This window comes from Vombatus ursinus, unplaced genomic scaffold (genome assembly GCF_900497805.2).
Source record: "Vombatus ursinus unplaced genomic scaffold, bare-nosed wombat genome assembly UNPS02014847.1, whole genome shotgun sequence".
NCBI classification, from domain to species: Eukaryota; Metazoa; Chordata; class Mammalia; order Diprotodontia; family Vombatidae; genus Vombatus; species Vombatus ursinus.
This window is the reverse complement of record NW_020954625.1, coordinates 18,153,219-18,169,693: the sequence shown is the minus strand read 5'-3', so window position 1 is coordinate 18,169,693 and position 16,475 is coordinate 18,153,219. Positions and strand designations below refer to the sequence as shown.

General features: G+C 37.1%; 1 pseudogene; it reads left to right on the top strand.

The window, feature by feature from the left end:
• Positions 1–1,310: 1,310 nt before the first annotated feature.
• Positions 1,311–14,444, top strand: LOC114026905 (annotated as a pseudogene).
• Positions 14,445–16,475: the final 2,031 nt, after the last annotated feature.

Genomic DNA, 16,475 nt, shown 5'->3' with positions numbered 1-16,475 from the left:
CCCAAGGACCTAGAAAGCTACATATGGCCTTGAGTCTGCAAGTTCCCTACCCCTGGATGCATATTCCTTCTATTTGTACTGTTAGTGATACAATTTTTACCAGTTACAAGTATCATCTTCCCATGTAGGGATGTAGAGTTTAGCTCTATTGAATTCCTTATGTTTTCCCTTTTTTATTTGTTTATACTTCTCTTGGGTCTTGATATTGAAAGTCAAATTTTTGCTTTAGTTCTGGTCTTCCCCTTATGAAGACTTGAAATCCTTCTATTTCATAGAATGACAATTTTCCCCTTGACTTAATTTTGCTGGGTAAGTGATTCTTGGTTGTACAGTCCTAACTCTTTTGCCCTCCAGAATATCATATCCCATGACTTCTGATCCTTTAATGTTGCAGCTGCCAGGTCCTGTGTGATCCTGATTGTGACTTCCTAACATTTGTATTGTTTCTTTCTGCCCACTTGTAGTATTTTTTTTTCCTAGACCTGATAGTTCTGAAATTTGGCTATAATGTTCCTGGGGGTTTTTATTTTGGGATCTCTTTCCTGAGATGATTTGTGGATTCTTACAAGGCCTATTTTGCTGCTTGATTCCAGAATATCAGGGTAATTTTCCTTGATAGTTTCTTGAAGGATGCTGTCCATGTCCTACTTTTGATTATGGTTTTCAGGTAGTTCAATGATTCTAATATTGTCTCCCCTGGATCTATTTTCCATGTTAGTTGTTTTTCCCATGAGGTATTTCACATTTTCTTCCATTTTTTTCATTCTTCTGAATTTTTTTGATTGATTCATGATGTCTTACAGAGTCATTAGCTTCAACTTGCCCAATTCCAATTTTTAAGGTATTGTTTTCCTCAATTAGCTTTTATACTTTCTTTTCCATTTGACCAATTGTACTCTTTAAGGAGCTGTTTTCTTCAGTGGATTTTTGTATCTCCTTTTCCATTTGGCCAATTCTAATTTAGAAGCAGTTTTCCAGACTGTTGAGTTTTTTTTTCTATAATTCTCTCACGTCCCTCTCATTTCTTTTCCCCATTTTTCTTCTGTCTCTCTTATATGATTTTAAACTCCCTTTTGAGTTCTTCCATGATATCTTTCTGGACTTGAGACCACTTCCCCTTTTTCTTTGGAGTTTTGCACATAGGTGTTTTCATTGTTGTCCTCTTCTGAGTTTGTGTCTTGATCTTCCCTGTCACCATACTAACTTTCTATTGTCATATCCATTTGTTTTTTTTTTTATTTTTGTTTTCTTCACAATCTTTTTTTTAAGTTTTTGGACTTTTCCCTTTCTTTTAAAATTTTATTCCCAGGATGGCAGAGGCAACATCTCTGGCTTCTTATGGTAGTGGCTTCAGGCTCTGGATGTTTACCCAGAGCCACACTGATGCTGCCCTGAGGCCCGTGAAGGACTCTTGTGTCTGGTGCTGCACTGTGGGCATAGGATGGGGGTTGGCTGGTGCTACTAGGGGCTGTGGGGGTCTGGCAACTTACCTGGTGCATTGCTGGGGTTCTAGTGGTGGTGTCTGCCATGTGCTGAGGCCCTGTGGGGTATTTCTGCATTTTCCAGTGGCTACATTGAACACATGGCAGTCATGCCTGTTTGCCTGAGGATACACTGAAGCATGGTGGGCAGGTTCTGGCTGGCAGCTGTCTTTTTGCTTAGGCACCCATAGGGAAGGCATCTATCTATTTGCCTGGGGTTGTGATGAAGTAAGTGGAGGACCAGATGCCCAAAGCTGCCTGTCTGCCCTGAGTGGTACTGAAGCACATGGAGATCCAGCTGTTGTAGGACACCTCCCCACCTGGGACTGCACCTAGGCATGTGGAGTTATAGGGGCTGCAAAACTTCTGCCTGCCCAGGGTTACACTGAAGCACCTGGTGATTCTCAGAGCTGGAGTCTGCTGGTTCCCCTGGCTATACTAAGGCACATGGCGGGGAGAGGTCCTGGTGCTGGCATTTGCCTGCTCCACCACACTGGGGTTCAGGATTTCCTGCTGGTTTGCTGAGGTGGGGCTCACTGCTGGCTTGTTGGGACACTTCCCATGCTGGGCTATGTTCCCCTTTCACCCAAGTGAGATAGATCTTTCTTGATAATCCCTTAAGTTTCTTGAGCTAAAAGACTGCTTCACTCTGTCTTTTTGCTGGTTCTGCTATTCCAGTATTTGTTTTGGGGCTCTATTTTATGATTGTTCGGTGGTGAGTATGAGACAGTTGTAATGGTTTACTGCTCACTCCTCTATCTTGGCTCCCAGAAGTCTACATCTGCTTACAAATTTTTTGAAAAACACCCTCATAGCTCATTTGGATCACCATACAATCTGACATAGGGTCATTGGTTGATAGAGTAGTATAATAAAGATATAGGATTAACTACATCCCATACAGAAATTATGAAGATTAAATTAGAATTATTTCACATTGAATTCCTTCTCTTTTATCATTTGTCCCCATGCATTAATATATGTGGTCAGTATATACATTTTGACATCTATGATGTGCAAAGGATTCTGTAAGGACAGATTATAGTAACTGTAGTGTCTGATACCAGTTAATATTTATATAGAGCTTTAAGATTAGCAAAATGATTTAAAAATATTACATCTGTTGATCTTCAAAGCAATCCTGGGAAGTAAATGTTATTATTATTCCCACATTAAAGAGAAAATGGAAAGACAAAGAACTCAGAGAACCAGACCCACTGTCTGAGCGATCTTACATGGATAATTAGTGTCAGAAACATGACTTGAATTCAGGTCATCCTGACTCCAGGCCTAATGCATTATCAACCACACCTCCTACTTTCCTTTAAAAAACTTCCAATAGTCGCAAAATTCTTTATAGAAGTTATCTCATTTAAGCCCCATAATTCTTACATAGTAGGTCTGATAGCATATCAGAAGGTGTCATGTTTGAGGACATGGAAGAAAAAAAAGATGTTGAGAAGTGGATAGAGAACTAATTGGAGTCACAAAGACCAGGGTTCAAATCTTGCCTCAGACATTTAATGTGTCATCTGGTCATGTCATTGCACATCTCAGATCTTTCACTTTTCTCATCAGTAAAATGAAAGAATTAGACTCAATGACATTTAAGGTATCTTTCAGCTCTAAATCTGTGATCTTGTAGTACTATAAACAACTCTTGATATGTTATTACTCACAGATTCACAAACTGAGCACACAGAGTTTAAATGACCTCTCCAGGATCATACAGGTAGTAAGTTTCAGAGTCTGTCAAAGGAAGACCCTGACATCTCTCAATGGAAGGCCTTTGATATATCCACCATTTCATACTTAGAATAGCAGGAAAAAGAAAAGAAGTAACCAAAGAAAAGTTGAACTACATGATTTAAAATAGAAGAAAGCTCCCACCTCACTTGGTGAAGGTAGTACTATCCTTAAAATTGTTTGTTCTTGCTATTGAGGAGGGAAACTAAATTTCCTAAATAAATCTGGAGAAGGGTCAAATATTCCATCTCCTTCTTGCTTTAACATCTTTCTGAGTCATTGGACTGTAAATTTAATACATCAGTTTTTTTTTCTAATGCCCTGAGGAGGCATTAAAAAGGGTGAAATTCCCCAGCCAGACCTGGAAGTAGTGAAGAGATAGTAGGATGTTGAGGAAGGGCATTTGTCCTCTGAGGTAGGGGTCAGGAGAGGATCCAAGCATGTGCAGCTTGATCAGAGAAGATAGCTAGATCATCAAGATAAATGAAGTCTCTCTCTTAGAAGAAAGTCTAATCTACTTGAGAATGGGCACTTTAATGTATCATTTATATCACATGCGAAGAAGAGAAAATTAGGAAAAGACAGGGGTATTTAAAATATTCATGACCAAATCCCCAGTGCATCTTTACCAGGGCACTCTTTTGGGGTGAGAGGCATTTTATACAACTGGTTATGTAGGGAATCAGTTTTCAACGATCTGAAGTCATAAAAAGAATGTTTCACAGATAGTCTTTATATCTGATCTAAATATCATAAAGTTAGCATTTAGATTCATTTCACCAGTCAGGAAGACATACCCAGATAAATGTTTCTCTCTGGTATTTTGTAAAATGAATCAGGCCCTTTGATTCATTATCTTCCTTAAAATAGATCTATCCCACCCAGAATTATGTGCTCCAGTCTCAATATGTAATCTTGACTTGGAAATTGAAGAAAAAAAAATGTTGCCTTGTAGTCACTGCTTTTCAAAGGGAAGAAATGAAGTGGTGTGTGAATGCAGGCCAAGTAAATTCTACACCACTATATGTGAAATACATAGACATTCTCATCTATAAAAATCCCTTGAATTTCCTGATCTGACCATTGATCCATCCCACTGAATCTACAGAACTTCATTTGAATTTGTTTTAATAGCAGCAGGTGCACTGGTCCATTAATTCATTTCAAGAACTGTACCTCGGGCAAGTTATAGGATCATAGCTCTACCTTAAGAAAGGATCAGGAGTCTATTTTTGCCAATCCCTTCATTTCAAGGAAACTCATACTTTCTTATAAGAAAAGTCAAATAACTCTTCAATACTGCTTCAGTGATATTCGACTCAAATAGAAACAGATCCTTGTTGGCCACATATTAACTTAGAAAAGCACAAATTCACGTTACCTATGCTTTATTGTATTTTTATTTATTTTGCTAAGCATTCCCTCATTACATTTTCATCTGATCCAGTTTATGCTCTGCAGTTTTCTGGTAAGCAACTTTGACATAATAGTAGTAGTAATCGTAGACAAAATAATCAGCATCCACATTTCATTTTTAGTTGTGTCAATGTGGCAAGGGCTCTTTGCCTTCATGTTGCAGAAATGGATTCTTGGATACTGGAATACATTCAAAGGCATACTTGTGAATTCACATTGGAGATTCAAATCTCTAGCTCAGTTTTTCTTAAAGACTTCTTCTTATTGGGGGTTGTTATAATAATATTCACCAATTTGTTTTTTATCTAAAAACTATAGTGGATGCCTATGTGCCCAAATATACGTGATCTCCTTGATTTGAATATTCTCTATAATAATGTAGACTGTAAAGACTCTTGTCTTATCCTCTTAGGGGTCCTTTGTACAGGATTTGTCCAATGTGAGGACTTACACTAATTCTCTTAACAATGGATTAAAGTCATTAGAACTCATGGATTGTTCATCAGTCAATCCTCTCTCTTTCCATTGTCCATCTTGTCTTCTAATCTTGTGTAACTCTGGTGACAATTTTTTTGCAGCTGACATCCAGTTTGAATTCTGCACAAAAGGTTTGTATCCATAGATTGTTTTAGTAAGGATATAACATTTGAACGGATGAACTTGTTTTAGGGACAAGGTTTAGGTCCATTGGAGAAATGCTCAATTTACCAAAATTACCTTGCTTAATTTCTTCCTGTGGTTCAATTCTGGGTCCAGCCTATCATCCTTGCATATTATCTTTCCAAAACATATATGCTAATGGATGCTCTCTATTGTTTCTTCATTAAATTTGCATTTAATATTTGACCACATATGGAGATCTTCCTGCAGACATATATAAAAACTCATGATCTAAAAATGGAGCTCAGAATTCAGTCTAGAATTGTGATGATAATTAAGGCTTTTCAATTTTCTTTTTCCGAGCATTTTATATGAATTGTCTCATTTGAGTCTCTGCAGAGTACTTCACATAATTTGTCTCCATTTTAGTTTGTAAAAAGCTTGATACAGTGGAAAGAGCATTGGCTTTCACGTCAGAGTCCTGGGTTCAGATACTCTCTCTGAAGCTTTGTAATTTTCTGACTCTGGCCAGTCACTTCACTTCTCTGAGGTGACTTTCCTCATATATAAAATGAGGATGTTGTACTACAGAGTCTCTGAGTGCCGTTCTAGCTGTTCTGGATCTAAGATCCACTGAGTTGCTCATGATCACACAGTTAGTAAGTATAAGAAGAATAATGATATTAATACTAGTAATTTTGATTATTATTATCATTATCAATATTACAATGCTTCAGGTTTAAGGGTTGTAAGCACTTTATATGTGTTATCTGATTTGATCTGCATAATAGCATTGTGAAGTAAGTGCTATTATTGCCCCATTTTACAGACATGGTAATTGACCCAGTCCTTTCTCACCAGTTTTATTGCCCTAGGGCCCAGTTTTATTGCCCAGAGCCTTATGCATAAGAACTGCTCAATAAACATTTGTTGAGTTGTATGACATTAGTCAAGGTATTCTGTGCTCTAATTAATGTTTCCATTCATTGTTCTCAAACTCTTGTTTGAAATTTGATTATACTTTTACTTTTCTTAAAATACATAGGCTGTCTTGAAGCTCCATGGGTCCAACTGATTTAAAATTAAATCTGCCATGAACATACTAATTTGATGTAGATGAATATATTTAGCTGTTCATGGTTGTCCAGCAGTAAAGATGACAGAAAAAAATTTTGCCTGATCATTTGAGGTAATTTTCTTTTGAGAATTTCAAGAATGATAAAAGGTATGTCTCCTAAAAATCATTTTGGTATATTCTATACCCACTGGGTGATCAAGATTCATGAAATGATGATAATTGCTTTTTTGTCCTGCATTATTCTTATTTTAGATCTCCTGTGCAAAGAATGTCAGTAAACAATAAGGAAGGCATAGTCTTTCTTCTGAGCATTTTGGTTTTAATGCTGTGCTACTTTACGAAGAGTAGATTATACAGCCCATGCGAGGTGAGAACACGGCCTCTTGCTTTGAATGCAGATTCACTTTCTATTTGCCGGCTGGCTGTAGTGCCTAAAGTAGCATGAAGGGTTTTCAATGATAGATTTCTAAGTTGTAGTTCTTGAAAAACCATGAAGCAAAAATGGATTTTAGGAGACTTGTTAAGTTGTTCAGCATCACCGTTCCACTGAAAAACAAAATATAAGCTTTAAATCCGTTGTTAAGAAGCAAACAGGATCTTGGTAAAAGAGAGTCTTTTTTCTTCCTTCCATCTGAAGAACAGCAGGAACAGTCCATAAGAGATTGGCCTTCAATGTAGAACTAGTTTCAAAATCTTCTTCTGTTAGGTACCATGTGACTAGAGAGAAGTCACTTAATCTCTTAATACTCAAGCGATATATTCAGACTCTAAATAAGGGGAGAGTCAGTCAATAAGCAAGTATTTATTACACTACTACTACACGACAGGTACTGTTAAGTGTGGAGGATACAAAGAAAGACAACAGATGTTCTGCTCTCAAAGGGCACACTGTCCAATGGGAGAGACAACAAGCAGATAAGGATTGGTTTTGTTTGTTTGTTTGCTTGTTTTTTTGCCTAGGCAGTAGGCTAAAGTGACTTGCCCAGGGTCACACAGCTAGTAAGTGTCAAATGTCTAAGGTAACATTTGAACTCAGGTCTTCCTGAGCTTCCAGAGCTGGTGCTCAATCCACTGTGCCACCTAGCTGCCTCCCAGATAAGGATTAATGATCAATGACAATGAGAGACTTTTTTAATGAAAATTTCCCCATGCTGATGAAAATCAAGATATCTAGTACCATCCTGAATAATATGAGTTCATTTACCTGCTATCCTAGGATATGTTGAAAATGAAGATTTAAACCAGGAAAATAATCTTATTTATTTCATTCTCTTATAGTTCAATTCAGTCCAATTCAGTCCAATTTCTCTAAATCGCTTTTTCTGAAACCACCAATGACATCTCAATTGTCAGATTAAATAGTTTGATCTATAAAAACCTAGAATACAACCCTTCCAAAGTTCTACATTTTACAATCATATTTTCCTTTAATATCTGTATCAGTTGACCCCTCTTCCATGAAGTTTTCATTGGTTCTATCCTCTGCAACAATAAAAAAGGAAAACAAAGAGACTTTTCTCTCTTCATTATCCCATCCCTCTCTTCCTTGACTTTTGAAATATATTTATCATATTGTAATTGTATTTGAGTTCAGAAGATCATGAAATCATATATCAAGAAGGAAATTTGTCTACAAGCTAATTGAACCGCTTCACTTCATATATGGTCCACAGAGAGTCAACAATATTAAGGCAATTGTCCAATGTCAACTAGGCAGCTTTACTAGTCAGTTACTTTTATATGTCTTGTCTATCTTCTCAAATTTATGAGCTATTGCTTTTCTCCAGTCTGTATCCCCAAAACTTAGGACATTGCCAAAAATTTAGTAAGGGTTTAATAAGTGTTTTATTTTTTAAGTATTTCCAAAGTTTAGTACAGGATTCCTTTGATTTCTTAGAACATAAATACATGCATAGGTATTCTTTTTTTGGCCTCCACTTAACAGTGTAATTATCAGTTATAAGCAATTGTTTACGTGACCTGAGATGATGTCTAATGTCTTTAAAGCTATTCTTATAAGTCAGCCTACAGAAAATGCATTTGGGTTCTGTATCCATTTTCACTTCAATTTTGAGTAGGGGCTAACAAATGGTCATCATTAATACTTCTATCAGAGAGCTTTTGTGAGAAGTAGGTAAGATCATGAAGGTGAAGTTTTGGGAATGTCTTAAAATTTGTGCAAAACTGGCCGTTGCTATGATAGCACTTTTTAGCATTTTTATCTTGGCCGAGCCTGTGGTCCTAACCATCATTTGCTAATCATGTCAACTGTATTCAAGCCATTGTCCTTATTCTTCTCAGACCTATTGCACTGAAACCTTGAACTCTGACACCATGAACATTAATATGTGATTTTTAATCTTGTCTTGCCCAAAACCAAACCTTTATTTGCCATTTCTTGGCAATCACTTCCAAACCATAAATCTGGAATGATAACCTTCTTCCAGATTTCCAGTTCTCTATTTCTTATATTTCCCAATAAAATATAAGCTTCATGATGGCAGAGGTTGTCACTAATGAAGAAAAAGAAGAGCACAGAGTGAACTCTTTAACACTGCTAAGCTGATTAGTGGTTACAATCCACATCTGTAAAACAGGGCATCCACAACAAAGAAGACAGACTCTAGAAGTACTGAAACAGATTAGAACAACTCAATCTAGAACTTGAAGAAACTCAGAGATCATAAGGACATTCCCATTACTTTAATGAAGAGAGAATTGCACCCTGAAGAGGGGAAGAATCACATGAGGAAATTGAGGCTAAGTGATGTAAAATGGGGAAAGAAATAAAACTACTATGTTCTAGGCACTGTGATAAGGACTTTATAATTAATATCTCATTTTTTCATGACTTGCCCTAATCCACAGAGGGAACAAGTGAAGGAGAGCTCAATCTCTTTAAAGGCCAGAACTACTTCCTGTCTGCTACAATATGACTATCTCAGTGTTGATAAGCGTAGGATTTTTCTAATGATGATGATGGTGGTGGTGATCATGACAACAGCTATAACTTATATAGCACCTTAAAGTTTTCAAAGAATTTTTAGTATCTTTAATCTTATATTATTCTCACAACAATCCTGGAAGGAGGTGCTTTTATTCCCATTTTATAGATGAGAAAACTGAGGAAGGCATAGATTAAGTGACTTGCCTAGAATCATACAGACAGTGGCTGACACTGGATTTTCACTTACATCTTTCTGACTCCAGGACTTGTGCTCTATCCACTGACCAACCATATTGTCATGTGATAGGATAGAATACATCTGGTTTGCTTATGTGGCCTTCAAACCCATAGCATTTTAAACAACTACATTTGGTTCTTGGAGGCATACTCCATAAGAATATTGACAAATGACCATAAATTGGACCAGTATGAAAGAAATATTTTTTATCTTCTTCTCTTTTTCAAAAATCTCCTAACAACATGACACAGTTGAGAAAGGATGCTGAGCTTGGAGGCAGAGAACCTAGGTTCTATTTCTTGCTACCTATATGACCTAGGTCAAGTTACTTAAGCCCACTGTGCCAATGCCTTCTTTAAAATGAGAAGGTTGGGCAAGATCATCTCTAAGGATCCTTTCAACTCTAAACCTATGTTCTTATGATCTATGAAGGTCAGTGAGGATGTTAAAAGCTTATCTTTCTGAAAAATGAAAAAAATCACCACACAATGTGGGTAATATAAATTGGTCTCGGTTTGTTTCCTCTATATTCCTCAAATTTCTCAAGTTTTTAGTTTCTCTCAAAGTAATGCTGATGTCAGGCAGATGATTTTAAATGATGGTAGAATAGTGGACTTCTAGAAAAAATGTCACTACAAAATATATATTTAATTCAACTCTGGTAACTCAAAATTTGGATGAAAATGCAATGAATTTTTTCTCAACAATTCACTTTTGGCATGAAATCCATCATTGAAAATTTAACGTCAAGGGGGCTCTTCATAGAAAGCAATGTGTATGAAATAAAGTAAGAAATTTAACCAACTCCTGCCCTAAAACTGGGGCCATGATGTTTTAAAAAGTTGTCTAGCAGAACAGAATTAGATATATCAAAGGACTGAGGAACCTTTTTAGAAAGCAATATTTTGATAGGTAGTTCTTTACTTCCTGCGAAATATAGTACAGTCAAGTTCTCCTTCTTATTACTCAAATGCAATTGCTTATGTCCCTTTATACTGAGTGACCCTCCCTTATGCCTTGAAAACATTCTCCTCTCACATCTGCTTCTTAGAATCCATTGACTTTTTTCCAGACTTAGATCAAGCACCCATTTCTGCAGGAGGCTCTTTCTAATCCCCCAACCCCTAGTGCTCTCCAGTCTCCAATGAACTTGAACCTACTTTCTATATGTTCTACATATGCTCATTTATATGTATATATTCTCCCCTAACAAACTGAAAATTCCTTGTGGTATATATGTAAGTACACATGTATGTATGAGTGTGTATATACATACACAATACATATACACATGTGCACATGTGTTTGTATGTGTGTATCTATGTATGTGCATGTCTATGTGAATATGTATTTGTATGTATACATGTATACTTATATTAAGAATATTATTATGCTTATATTATTATTATATATAAGTGTAAGTGTGTCTGTATATGTAATCCTTAATGTCTAATATAGTACCTGAGTCTTTTAACAATCTCTAAGAATGAACCATCTAATTAATGTTGAGATGCTTAATAAATGCATTGTGATTTATTAAATGATATTTGGAGAGAATGTCAAATGGATGAAATCATGAATTCATGTCATTATTTGAAAGATTCACCTGTTTAATTTCAATTTCAACAAATATAGTTAAATATCCAAATTTATAAAACAAATAATAGTATTTAGGAATAAGATATGAGACTTCTGGAGGCAGAATCAAGATGGCAGGATAGAGAAAGCGCTTAGCTGAGCTCTTTCAACTTTCCCCTCAAAATAACTTTAAAATAATGCCTTAAATCAAATTCTGGAACTAAGAACAAGACATTCTTTCAGCCCAAGACAACTTAGGAGTTCAGAAAGAGAGATCTGTAACATAGGGGTGAATTCTGGCCCAGAGCCCACATGAATGAAACATCACTGGTAGAATTAGGTGTTGGTGATGGAAGTACCAGCAGCTTCAGGAGGTCCCAAGCCAGAGATGGTAAAGGGACCTGGCAAATGGTAAGAAAAAGACTATAAAAGATCCTTGAGCTATCACTGGATGCAGAACATAATGTTGTTTGGTGACTCCATTACCTATATGTGCTTCTGGGTCATAGTTCAAAGGCAGGGAGAAGTACTTCAGTCAAGAATGAGTTGAATCCCTGAGGAGAAACTATTTAGAAACTCCATTATCTATACCTACTTCTGGGTCATAGTTCAATAGCAGGGAAGAACATTTTCCTTGCAAAAGGAACTGGAAGCCTTGATGGGACAATAACAACTACTGCACCTATTGTAATCCCAAGGGATAAAAAATTTCTTCTTAGGTAAGGACCAAAATACATACCAATAAACAAGTTACCACAACTCTTCCCAGACAAAACCACCTTAGAAGCACCTAAAACTTCCAAACCTCCAGAACTAGTTCTAAAAACAGCAGTTCTAAAAATCCTGAAGCATGGAGTTCTGCTTCTGGGAACTAAGATGGCAGAATAAGAGGTAAGTTGCTCTTCCCATCCCTTATTACCTTCTGAAAGCCCAGAAAATATCACCACAGGAAAAACCCTGGAAGAGCTGAACCAGAAGAAAGACAGGGTAGAGCAGTCTGGTAGCCCAAGTAGCTTGAGGGATTAATGGAAAAGGCCCTCTTACCCTGGGAGAAGGGGAGCAGTACAGAACACAGCAAGCTAGCAGAAAGCCCCAGGTCAGCATACCAGGGGGAGATCCTGAACCCCAGGTAGTGGAGCAGGCAAACACCAATACCAGGACCCATGAGTGCCTCAGTATGGGCAGGGGAACCAGTGGAAACTAGCTCAGAAAATCACCACATACCTCAGGGTTCTACAGCAGCCAAGGCTCCCAGTGCCTCAGCAAACCTCTGGGAAGTGTTCCAAGGGGTAAAGCTCTAGGCAAAGAAATTTCCTACAGCAGCAAAACAACCATCTGAAAGGAGCCAAAGAAAGTGAAAGGAAGGAAAGGCCCAGGTGAGCAGGCAACCTCCAGGAGACAGACTCCCCAATCTTACCCCTAGAGTTCTAATGTTGTTGATTCCAGCCCTACATCAGGTAACCTGCCAGAACCCAACAGCCTCTAACTGCCAGCAGGTGAGGCCCCAGCAAGCAAAGTCAGTGACCAGGTGCCAAGCTCCCAAGAAGCTTGGGTCAATGCCCCCAGCTCCTCATCAGGAGAGCTCAATCTCTTTAAAGGCCAGGAAATAAGCAAACACCATGAGCAAAAAGAAATGTACAATAGATTCTGTGGGAACAGTGAAGATCAAGACAGAAACTTTGAAGAGGACAACATTGTCAACAAACCCACATCTGGAACCTCAAAAGATAATATGAACTGGTCTGAAGGCAAAAAAGCCTTCTTGGAAGATCTCAAGAAGGATTTTAAAAGGTAAATAAGAGAGTTAGAAGAAAAATTGGGAACAGAAATGAGAGGTATGCAAGAGAGAGTCAATAGTCTGGAAAAAGAAGGACAAAAATTCACTGTAGAAAACAAGTCCTTAAAAAATACAATTGGCCAACTAGAAAAAAAAAAGGTACACTGAAGAAAACAAGTCCCTAAAAAATGCAATTGACCAAATGGAAAAAAAGTACACTAAAGAAAACAAGTCCCTAAAAAATGCAATTGGCCAACTGGGGAAAGGGGTAAAAAATCTAATAAAAGAAAACAATTTGTTAAAAATTAGAATTGGGCAAGTGGAACCTAATGACTCTATGAGACAGCAAAAATCAGTCAAACAGAAACAAAAGAATGAAAAAAAAATAACAAGTGACCTGGAAAATAGACCCAGGAGAGACAGTTTAAAGATTATTGATCTACCTGAAAATCGCAATGAAAAAAGGAACCTGGACAACATCTTTCAGGAAATCATCAAGGAAAACTGCCCTGAGGTCCTAGAACCAGAGAGTAAAATAGCCATAGAAAGTATCCACAGATCACCTCTTGAAAGAGATCCCAAAATGAAAATGCCAAGGAATATAATACCCAAATTCCAAAATCACCAGGTCAAAGAGAAAATACTACAAGCAGCCAGAAAGAAACAATTTAAACATGGAATCACAGCCAGGATTACACAGGACCTTGCAGCTTCTACATTAAAATATCATAGGGTGTGGAATATGATATTCCATAAGGCAAAAGAGTTTGGATTACAACCAAGGATCAACTACCCAGCAAAAATTAGCATAATTTTTCAGGGGAGGAGATAGACATTCAACAAAATAGGGGACTTCCAAACCTTCCTGGTAAAAACACCACAGCTCAACAGAAAATTTTATCTTCAAATACAAGACTCAAAAAGGACATAAGCTTTTTCACCAGCTCCCCCTCACCCCTGACCCAAGCAATGCTCTGGCTTCATCAAGCTCACACTGAGCTCCGGGGCCCGCAGTGCTAGTGCCGCCGCCACCACCCTCCTTCTCCCACCACGATCATTTACCAGGACCTCATCAGCCATGATGAGATGTTCTCCAACATTTAAAAGATCCCGAGAGATCACTAAAGGGCTGTGCCTGGAGGTGGAGGGGAAGATGGTCAGTAAGCAGAGGGTACCGTTGATGATTCACTCGTCAGTGGAAATGCCTCTGCTGAAGGTCCTGTGGGCAGATGCCACTGTAATCACTGGAGTTGACATAGTAATGAACCATCATCTGCAAGAAACTAGTTTCACAAAAAAATCCTACAGAAAGTACATCAAAGAATACATGAAATCCATCAAAGGCAGACTTGAAGAACACAAGCCAGATAGAGTAAAACCTTTTATGATGGGAGCTACAGAACAAATCAAACACATCCTTGCTAATTTTAAAAACTATCGGTTCTTCATAGGCAAAAACATGAATCCAGATGGCATGGTAACTCTCTTGGACTTCCGTGAGGATGGTGTGACTCCATATATGATTTTCTTTAAGGATGGTTTACAAATGGAGAAATGTTAACAAATTCAGCTGATTACTTTGAATTACCTGTCATATAACTGGCTGCTGTTTTTTGTCATCTACACAACAACAGGACTTGGACAAACTTGGACTGATGTCATCTTGAGCTTTATTCATTTATTTTTCACCTTGATTTATTTGGAGTGGAGGCATTGTTTTTTAAAAACATGTCATGTAGGTTGTCTAAATAAAATGCATTTAAACCCCCCCCCAAAAAAGAATGACATAAAAAGGTAAATGGGACAGAAATCAACAACAACTGCAACAATAACAACATATTATTAATAAGGGCAAACTGTTTACATTCCTATAAGGGAAGATGACACTTATAACTCTTGAAAATTATTGCACCATGTTAAAGGGGTATATGTAGAGGGGGGCATAAGCTGACTTTGATGTAATGATAAAAAAATCTAATCAAGTGGGTTAAATGGATCTAAGTAAATGGATTTATCTGATCTACCTAAGGAAATGTACTGGGCAAAAAGGAAAGGAGGAGACAGACAAGGGTAAGCTACATCGCAGGAAAAGGCACAAAAACTTATTACAGTAGAGGGAAAAAAGAAACGGAGAAGAGCATTGTCTGAACCTTACTCCCATCAGATTTGGCTCAAGGAAGGAATAACACAATCAGTTAGACATAGAAATTGAAATTGCCCTATAAGCAGTAGGAGGGAAAAGAGGAAATAAAAGGAAGGAGGGATAGAAGGAAGGGAAGAAGTAGTAAGAGTAAAGGGGAAGAAAAGAGTGGGGGCTAATAGAAGGGAGGCAGGACTGCACAAGGCTGGACTGAGGGAGGTGGTGGTCCAAAGCAAAACACTAGTGAGGAGGGAAAGAGAGAAAGGAGAAAGAAAATCATAAATGGGCAGGGAAATAGATTGGAGAGAAAGACACAGATAGTAATCATAACTGTGAATGTGAATGGGCTTAAGTCTGTCATAAAATGGAAGCAGATAGTAGAATGGATTAAAAACCATAATCTTACAATATATTGTTTACAGGAAACACATTTGAAACAGAGGAACGCATGCAGGTAAAGGTAAAAGGCTGGAGTAGAATATATTATGCTTCAGTGGAAGTAAAAAAAATTAAAAAAAACCCAGGGGTAGCAATCCTAATCTCAGACAAAAAAAAAAAAGCAAAAATAGATCTTATCAAAAGAGATAAGGAAGGAAACTACATCCTGCTAAAAGGCACCATAGACAATGAAGCAATGTCATTACTAAACATATATGCTCCAAACGGTATAGCATCTAAATTCTTAGAGGAGAAGTTCAGGGAGTTACAGGAAGAAATAGACAGCAAAACTATACTAGTGGTGGACCTCAACCTCCTCCTCTCTGAACTAGATAAATCTAACTGCAAAATAAACAAGAAAGAAGTTAAGGAGATGAATAAAATATTAGAAAAGTTATATATGGTAGATCTCTAGAAAAAGTTGAATGGGGATAAAAAGGAATATACTTGTTTTTTTTCTCCATGGTACATGGCACATACACAAAAATTGACCATGTACTATGGCATAAAGACCTCACAATCCAATGCAGAAAAGCAGAAATATTAAGTGCATCCTTTTCAGACCATGATGCAATAAAAATTTTATGTAATAAAGGGCAACAGAAGGATAGACCAAAAATTAATTGCAAACTAAGTAATCTAATCCTAAAAAAATGACTGGATTAAACAACAAATCATAGAAACAATAAATAACATTATGCAAGAGAATGACAATAATGAGACAACATACCAAAACTTATGGAATGCAGGGAAAGCAGTTCTTAAGGGAAGTTTTATATGTCTAAATGCTTACATGAATAAAATAATGAAAGAAGAAATCAATGAATTTGGCATACAACTAAGAAAAAAAAACTAGAAAAAGAAAAAATTAAAAATCCTCAATTAAACACCAAATTAGAAATACTGAAAACCAAAGGTGAGGTTAATAAAATTGAAATTAAGAAAACTATTCAACTAATAAATAAAACTGAGCTGGTTTTATAAAAAAAGCAATAAAATAGATAAACCTTTGGTTAATTTAATTTTAAAAAAGAAA